Genomic DNA, 9,301 nt, shown 5'->3' with positions numbered 1-9,301 from the left:
CTTTATTCACTAGGACTTTTCATCAACTAGCTTCACTTACTAGGATTTTCATCTGCCTAGCTTCACTCAGTAGGGCTTTTCACCTGACTTCACTCACCAAGAATTTCTTCTGCCTAGCTTCACTCACTAGGGCTTTTCACCTAGCATCACTCATCAGGTTTTCTAACTGTCTAGCTTCAATCACTGGGGCTTTTCACCTGGCTTCACTCGCCAAAATTTTCTATCTGCTTAGCTTCACTTACTAGGGCTTTCACCTAGCTTCACTCACCAGGAGTTCCCAACTATCTGGTTTCACTTACCAGGATTTTTCACACCAAGTGTCCAATAAACATTGACCCACTTAGATTTCCTTCTTCTTCTAACATTCCTATTGGTCTTGCCTTTGCCTAACCTCCAGTTAAGACTTTCCAATTAAGTATCTAGTCAATCTTACCTTAATTGACTCTTCTTCACATCAAACTGGTCAAACCTTGACTAGAGGGGAATTACACGAACAAACTCCCCAAATGGATAACTGCATCTGCAATCTTCATATATTGTAAAATATTAAAATTCAAATATCAAGACTCAAATTTGAGCCAACTCAAGCTTAGTCAAACTAGTCAATCTTGACCTAGAGAAATTGCACCAACAATTAAGGCATTTTGAATTAATTGGTATGGCTCACTAATCGATTAAGAGTTCAAAAATAAAGAGTTGTTCTGCAGGTTGAATAGGCAGATCCTACATGGTAATCGATTAACAGGAGTCAAAAAAACACTAAAAAAAGGATTTTTGTAGACATTTCAAAGCATCTCTCACATACATCGATTCACGCCAATTCTTGAGATTTAGAGAAGTGTTGTTGCAATTTCCAATATCAAGAGGCCAACCAAAGCAGCAAAAGAGTAAGCTAAGCAAGATTTTATTATTGTAAATTGTTTTCGATTTCATTTGTATTTGCTTGTTTATTTCTTATTCTATTTCTCGTATTTGCTTGTACAAGGCTTCTCCATCTTTGAGAAGGAGGTATTCATAGTGCATTTGTGAGTAAAAAGAGTTGACTCTTGGATTAGTCACCTCGATAAGGTGAATACCAAGTAAAATGAAGGTGTTAGCGATTACTTTAAGTTTCGACTGCAATAAATCATCAACAAAGTGATTGAAGTTATCTACCCCCTCCCTTCTAGCTCTCAAGTGTTTGAACACTCCAACACCCAAGAACTAGCAAAAACAAGTGTTTTTCAAATCTTTACAAAAACCCCTTTTCTAGGGCCCCCCTAAATTGATTGTCACACCAGTTTGACCATTCAAAACATGCAGAACAACTCTTTCCACCCATTTAATCAATTGGTAAGTCATACCAATTGATTCGGAAGCTTCTAATCGATTTCCTCAATCGATTCAGAAGCTTTCTTTTCTCACAAAAACACTCCCTAATTGATTTCCCTAATCGATTGGCATTTACCTTAATTAATTGCCTCCAATCAATTCAAGGCTTTCTATTCACAAGAGAAACACAACCTAATCGATTATCCTAATTGATTGCCATTGTCGGAATTGATTGCCTAATCGATTAAGGCGCCTTCTGTGCCCTCACAATGGCACCTCTAATCGATTAAGGCGCCTTCTGTGCCCTCACAATGGCACCTCTAATCGATTAACCTAATCGATTACTATGAGTAAATCGATTCCTAACTAATCCTTCTATGCTCTCTCAAAAAAACTCCTAATCAATTACTCTAGTCAATTACTTTGGACATAATTAATTACCCTAATCGATTGTACAACTCTTAACTCAACCCGAGTTTACGGTTCCTTTGCCCAACCCTAAAGTCACCCGTGACATGTTGGGATTTCTCGTTATTTAGCATTTGGCCAACCTTGATCTGCCAGGGTTTCTACACCAAATGTCTGATCAACTCTTGACTCACTTGGACTTTCCATCTCGTGCCAACTTCCTATTAGACTTTTGATCACTAAGTGTCTAGTCAATTTTTGACACACTTGAACTTTTTTCTTTCGTAGTCCTGCTAAGACTTTCATTGCTTAGTTCCCAACTAGGACTTCATTGTCTATTTCCACTAGGGCTTTCATTATCTAGTTTTTAACTAGGTCTTTCATCACTTAGCCCTGCCAGAACTTCCATTGCCTACTTCCCAATTAGGTCTTCACTTCCTAGCTCCACTAGGACTTTTTGTTTCCTAACCTTCAGTTAAGACTTTTCAAGACAAGTATACGATCCTCCCTTGACCTACTTGACTTCTCTTAGACATATTGTCAAACATCGAACTCAAGCTCAAGCCAACTTGAGCTAAGCTAAATTGGTCAATCTTGACCCGAAGACGATTGCACCAACAATTAAATTTCAACACGGTAGTAATAATAATAACGGTTGGGAATATAATCAAATGTTCACATTAAAAATATATAGAAAAGATCATGAGTTTAAAAGATGAAAGATATCTCCATTGGTATGAGGTCTTTTCAGTCGCCCAAAAATAAATCCATAAGGGCTTACGCCCAAAGTGAACAATATCACACCATTATAGAGATATGTGAATTCTTTTGGCATTAACAAGTGGTATCAAAGTCATGGTCTAGATTGGATGTCATGTGTGGCGGACTTAAACAAAGTTTAGGGGAGGCATGGAGGAAGTCAAAAGTAACTAGATGCTTTCGAGGAGACTCGGAGTATGTTAACAGTGACCGGATACTTGTGAGAAGACCCGGAGCAGTTTAAAAGTGACCAGATGCTTGTAGGGGGTCAGGAGCGGGTCAAGAGTATTGGTGGTCCTTCGTTTGAAGTGAAGATTGTTAGGAATACAATTAAAATCCTGAAAAGATCATGAGTTTAAAAGATAAAAAATATCTTCATTGATATGAGATCTTTTATGTGAAGTTCAAAAATAAATCCATGAGGATTTTGGTCCAAAGTGAACAATATCATACTATTATGGAGATATGTAAATTCTTTTGACACTAACAATAACATCTTCTTGTTTTAGTTTTTTCATTTTTTATTTCTTTTTTTTTATTTTATTATATTTTTTATAATTTTTGAACGAAATTGTAAGGAGAATCTTAGCATAGTAAAATTATTGCTATGCAATCTTGAAGTCATATGCCTGAGTTGTGAAAACAACCAATATGCTTGAGTTGTGAAAACAACCACTTATAAATTAGTATGGTTCGACTCTTGGACGATCAGTAATGTATATTCTGTAGGTGATTAGATGAGAGATAGAGATAAAGAAGTATCTATTTTTTTGAATGTATATAAAGCAGGAGATATCTACTGATTAATAGATATTATGTATTTTTGGGTGTTTTTTAAAGGCGGTCAAATCTGAACTAAAGTCGGGTATCTTGTAGTATGGGTTTTGATACAGTTAGAGTAAGAGGATTTATTGAGGTATACAAATCCATATTATTGGGAGTGTTCTCTGATGCATTACGTTACTCCTGAGATAGTATTCTCCAAGTATTGTACTTTAATATTATCTTGAAATATATACATATAAAAAATACAAATTTTCTATTTTACTGTAATTTATTATTCTTATTATTTACTAATTAACGATGATTTGTTTCATGATTATATTGGTAAAATCATAATATATATATATATACGCACACACTTCCTATTCTATTAAATAAAATATATTCCTAAATATTAAACTATTTTCACGTGTTTATCCTTTTTAATAAATGATTTTAAGAAATTTTATTTATTTTCATAAATTAAACATGTAGAACAGTATTAAATATGTATTTTGTGTGAAAAATAAACAAATTTTATATTGCTGAAAATTTAACTTATAATTTCAAATTTAAACATCTAATTTTATGAGGAATTTTCTTAAAAGAATAATAAATTTAAATATTACATTAAATAAATAAATTTAACACAATTTATTTCTTTTGTTTTCTTCTTATTAAAAATATTTCATTTTAACTACTAAACATTGCTTAAGTTTCCTAAATCATCATGTAATTAAATTTTTATTTGTGGTTTTTCAAAATTGATTGTTAGAATAGAAGCTCTCATGAATTTGGGCCTTAGTTTGAGAGGAAAATTATTAGGAATAAAATCAAAATCCCAAAATACATTAAATAGATCATGAGCTTAAAGATAAAAGATATCTTTCCTCTTTTAAACTAAACACTAAATTCAATGAATTTTTATTCATGTTGAATTGAAAAGATCCTCAACATATTAGTTTTAATGCATGCAACAACATTCAAAACAACCCAATGATGGCTCAAGCGGTTCAAGTAAGCAATGGCTACAATGTGCTAATTTGCACTCTTCATAACAAATCTCTCGTGTTGGTGAACAAGTGAGAATTTGACATTTAGCATCTAAAATCTTATATCCAGATCTGGCTTCAACTTCAGCTGCATAAAATCATCTTATTATTATTATTATTATTATCACTATATAGTCATCTAAAAGGAAGAAAAAAATATATATATACACTTACCTTCATGTGAAAGGAGCACCAATGTGACTAGAAAGAAGAAGATCAAAGTCGAGAGTTTAAGAGTCATATCTTCCTTGGTTTCAAAGAAGTTTTTTTTTATATTCTCTAATTGTATACAGTGATCGATTTATATAGAGTTTAGATCCAATCGAAAAATAAGATAATTTTTGGAAACTGTTAAATAATATATTTTTCCTTTTTAAATATTTTAAATATTTTTGCTCATAGAAATAAAACCTTGCTTTAATATCAAAAGATTATCTAAGTTAGTGAATAATTGGTAGTATCAATATTACTATTTAGGAATATAATCAATAACCAAATCTTTATTTTGAAGAACTAATTCAAGTCGATTATTCTAAAACGTTTATTTAGGGAATTATTTTAATTTTGGAGAATCATATGTTACATGGTAGCATTTCACACATGCCAAGAATAAATTAAGATGCCAATTTTAAATTTGTTTTTTGAATTATTAAAACATTATTAGTTAATTATATTAAACATTAGATTGGGTTTTGTCCATTAATGGTGAGAAAATTAACTATCAATTAATTAAAGAGTATATAAGTTATTATAAAAAAGATCTGGCAAAATTAAAAGAGCAACCTTTCTTTTCAATATTATCAAAATAGCACCTCATTTTGAAATTGAACAAAGCATTGTATATGATATTTGATCAATTTTAATTAAATTTTAATCAATATTTAAGTAATTTTATTCGATATTAAAATAATTTTGAAAATAATTACTTAGTAATTTTGAATTACGTTGAAAGAGTTTTTGCTAAAGGATGTTTTGTCGAGTAATTAAAGAGTATAAGGTATTATCATGAAAAGATCGAGCAAAAATTAAAAGAGCAGCCTTGATTTTTAATAATATAAAAATAACACCCCATTTTAAAATTTAGCAAAACATTTTATATTGTACAAATTTTAATCATAAGTAATTTTATTCAATATTAAAATAATTATGATAATAATTACTTAGTAATTTTGAATGTTGTTGAAATGATTTTTACTAAAGGTTTTTAATTTAAAATAAAGGCATTTTCATAATATAGGTGTTGGGAGATCGTTGATGCAATCGTCCATGAGTTAAGATTGACTAGTTAGGAGATTGGCGGAGTCAAGCTTGAGTTTCAATTTTTGAATAATATGGTGTGGAAAATATGTTTGGATAATATGTTGTAGGACATATGTGAGAGAAGTCAAGCAGGTCATGGAGGGTCGGTACTTGATTGGTAAAGTCCTAACTAGGGGTAAGTAATAGTAAAGTCTTAACTACGGTTAGGCAAAGGAAAGTCAAAGTGGGTCAAGGAGGACCGCACGTTTTGACAAAGGAAAGTTCAAGTGTATTAAGGAGGATCGCACGTTGGAAAGGAAAATTTTAACTACGGTTAGGTAAGCAAGTTCAAGTGGATCAAGGAGGGCCGCATGTTGGCAAAGGAAAGCCTAACTGTGATTAGGCAAAGGGAAGTCCAAGTGGGTCAAGGGGAACTGTAAGTTTTGGTAAAGGAATGTCCAAGTGCATTAAGGAGGGTCGTACGTTGGAAAGGAAAATCTGAACTGTGGTTAGTCAAACAAGTTCAAGTGGATCAAGAAGGATCGCATGCTGGCAAAGGAAAGTCAAATTGTGGTTAGGCAAAGGGAAGTCCAAGTGGGTCAAGGGGAACCGCGCGTTGGCAAGATAAAGTCCTAATTACAATTAGGTAAGAGAAAAATCTGAGTAGGTTAAGGAGGACCACACTTAGTGATCAAATGTCCAATGGGAAGTTGACAAAGTCCAAGTGGGTCAAAAGGTTGACCAGATACTTGGTGGAGAAGTCCCAACAGATCACGGTTGATTAAAGATTGGGCAAGGGAACCCTAGATTTAGATTAAGCAAGTTAAAATTGGGTAATCGATCAGGTAATCGATTGAGACATGTGTCAATCAATCAATAGTGCATGGTGAATTGATCTTCACCCTGAACCCAATCGATCAAATGATTGATGGGAAGTTGGTTTTTCGTGAAGCATAGTGTATTGCACTATGCCAAAACGATTGGAAAGAATTCCAATTGATTGAGGATGTCACGAGAGGCTTAATCAATTGGCTGATCGATTAAACTTGATCCTAAGCGAACATAGAGCTTCTGAATCGATCAGGTGATCAATTGAAGTTGCTTGATCGATTGGGAGAAGCTCGTGAGCGAACCGAGGGCTTTGTAATCGATTGGGTGATCAATTAAGAAGGCTCAGAATCGATTGATTAATCGATTAAGCGACGGAGAAAAGAGTTGTTATGAGATTTGGACGGCTGGATGCACTTGGATTTGACATGGCAATTGATTGAGGATAAGGTCAATCCATTGGGTGCCCTAATTCGCGAGATATAAAGGCAACGATGAAAATTCAAACATAACTCTTCTTCTCTGATTCTATTTGCTAGTTCTTAAAGGTTCTTAGAGCAAAGTACTGTTCCATTTCGAAGCATCAAGAGGTGACCCACAGTAATAAGAGATCAAGAGTAAAGGTTCCTCATTGTAGTATTCATTTCCTTGTTCTTATTGTATCTTTTATTATATTTCTCGTGTATTCTCATATTGGAATTTGTACAAGGCTTCTCCACCTCCTAGAAGGAGGAATTCATAGTGTACTATGAGTGAGGAGAGTAAATCCTTGGATTAGTCACCTCAAGGGGATGGATACAAAGTAAAATCAAGGATGTTAGCATTTGCTTTGAGTTTTCGCTGCAAGAAATCATCAATGAAGCGATTGGAGCTAATCACCCCCCTCAAGCTCATCGGAGTGTCCTAAGAAGTTGTATTAGAGCGAGGTCACTCTTCATTGGACTATTAACCAAGAGAGCAATGAGTTAGAGGAAGAAGAAGACATTGAAGCTTGAATCCCTAATTTCAAAGTCAAGAAATTATCATCAAAAGAGCTCAAATTCAAAAATAGAGTTTAGAGATGGATTCAGATACACTATCTGAGCACCTCCACCCTATGAAATTAGAAGCTTTGATCTTTGAAAATCAAAGGTTGAAAATTTCTTCATGATGGAGATAGAGTAATGGTTTATTCTAATGGATGAGTTTCAAGCTCTAACAAATAACAAAGGATAGCTCCTCAAGGAAAGAAAGTGGACCGAGAAGCAACTAAGAAAATCCTAGGCCAATGATAAGTTAACCAAAATTTTAGTTAATTTATTACCTAATAATGTATTGTGTAATATAGGGAATTATAAGAGTGCAAATGAGTTATGGAGCAAGTTGGTAAAGTACCATGAAGATCCCTCCACTTTGCCAAATCAAGAAAAATCCAAAGAGGAAGACTCATTAGATCAAGAGGAAGAGAATTCGGAAGTTGAAAGGTATTCAACATCCGAAGAAGAAAAAATGAAGAAGCATCCACCTCAAGGATTAAAGGGGAGAAATCATTGATACTGGAACAAGAAGAGGTTTCATCATCCGGAGTTAATGAGAAACAAGGAATTGCCACCTTTACAAGCAAAAATCATGAAAGTATAACAAATTCAATTCATAAAGATAAAAACCATATAATTTATTTTGAGTGTAGAGAAAAAGGACACTACAAGAGAAAGTGTCCAAAGTTGACCAAGAGAAAGGGTCAAGTGGCACCCAAGATCAAGAAAAAGTCAAAGGAGATGGCCTCATGGTATACAAGGGCAAGTAGCACATTGTAAATACCCGAGTTGGTTTGGATATGATCAACCATGTTAAGTTAGATCCCATTGTATTTTGATCCTTGTGTCTAAGTGTGAAAGAATTTAGAAACACAAGAAATCGAGTGGAAGACACAGGGGACGAGAAGGATGACACGGGAAGCAATTTGATGAGATCAGTGCATCTGAGGGACGAGAAGCTGTGGAAGAGTATACTGGTGGAGCGAGAAGGATGTGTGTGACGCTTCTGAGGGATAAGAAGCCGAGTGAAAAACTTCTTAAGGAGAAGGTCGGAGTTGGGTTTGGGTGAGCTCAACTTTGGATGACCGGAGAATCACCCAAGTGACTGGAGCAGAAGTAGGACAAGTCAACACAAAGTTAATTTATCTAGGCGTCCAGACCACCCTGACACAATATGAGCGCCTCATCGAAGAGACGTTGTTGCGGATGACCAATCACCCAAACCGATCTAGGCACCTGGGTAAGGATGAGTTTTTATCATTAGATCATTGCATAGCTGTTGCGAGCAGATAAAGTTCACCACTAGGGGTAGCTAGATCGGGTCCAGATGCCTAGAGAAGCCACGTCAGTAAAATGGTTATTTTCGACCAGTAAGCTATAAATAGAGCCCTAGTCCTAGGAGTTAAAAACAATACACTTGCTTTAACTTCTGTAATCTTCATTTTTAATTGTTCGTGCTGTCAACGCGATAATAGGCTTCTCTATCTCCAAGAAAGGAGACTTTTAGTGAGCTCAATTCTTTCTTAGATTAGCAATCACCCATGTTGCAAACCAAGTAAATTACTTGTGTTCCTTACCTTCTTTTTATGCTTTTATTGCTTGTTTAACTAACGTGTGTTCATTGCTAAGATGAAAAGCAATAGAAGCTTTAAATTCTAAATTGTACACTATTCACCCCCTCTAGCCGATCGCACAAGGGACCAACAAGTGGTATCAGATCATGGATGCCTTAAAAGGACTAACCACCGACTAAAGCAATGAGAGATGGCCGGAGTTAGCATATATCCACCAATGTTTGAGGGAGAGTTCGCATTTTGGAAGCTAAGTAACGTATGGAGGAATTTTTCAAAACAGACTTCAATATTTTATTAACAATTAAATTTGGTTTTGAAGTGTCTATTGTTGTTCTAATAAGCAATGGGAAGA

Source organism: Zingiber officinale, chromosome 4B (assembly GCF_018446385.1).
Source record: "Zingiber officinale cultivar Zhangliang chromosome 4B, Zo_v1.1, whole genome shotgun sequence".
Classification (NCBI taxonomy): Eukaryota; Viridiplantae; Streptophyta; class Magnoliopsida; order Zingiberales; family Zingiberaceae; genus Zingiber; species Zingiber officinale.
Note: the sequence above shows the minus strand (reverse complement) of the source record.